Source organism: Arachis duranensis, unplaced genomic scaffold, assembly GCF_000817695.3.
Source record: "Arachis duranensis cultivar V14167 unplaced genomic scaffold, aradu.V14167.gnm2.J7QH unplaced_Scaffold_354584, whole genome shotgun sequence".
Lineage (NCBI taxonomy): Eukaryota > Viridiplantae > Streptophyta > Magnoliopsida > Fabales > Fabaceae > Arachis > Arachis duranensis.
This window is the reverse complement of record NW_026264910.1, coordinates 63,171-63,643: the sequence shown is the minus strand read 5'-3', so window position 1 is coordinate 63,643 and position 473 is coordinate 63,171.

Below are 473 nucleotides of genomic sequence, written 5' to 3'. Positions count from 1 at the left end.
CATGGCTGGATTCAGCCGCCTTTATGGTTGAACCACTGGCTTGGCATCACCCTCCAGTAAGATCTTGTGCATGTATCTGGCTGGGCTAATGCCCTTGAGATCACTGATGGACCACCCAAGAGCTGTCTTGTGTGTCCTTAGCACTTGAATTAGTGCTTCCTCTTCCTGTGGCTCTAAGGTAGAGCTTATGATTACAGGAAAGGTATCACCTTCTCCCAGGAATGCATATTTTAGGGATGGTGGTAATGGTTTGAGCTAGGGTTTAGAAGGTTTCTCCTCTTCCTGAGGGATTTTCAAAGGTTCTATTATTATCTCTGATTCCTCCAGATCAGGCTGGACATCTTTAAAGATGTCCTCTAGCTCTGATTCGAGACTCTCAGCCAAATTGACCTCTCTTACAAGAGAGTCAATGATATCAACACTCATGCTGTCATTTGGTGTGTCTGGATGTTGCATGGCTTTGACAACATTCA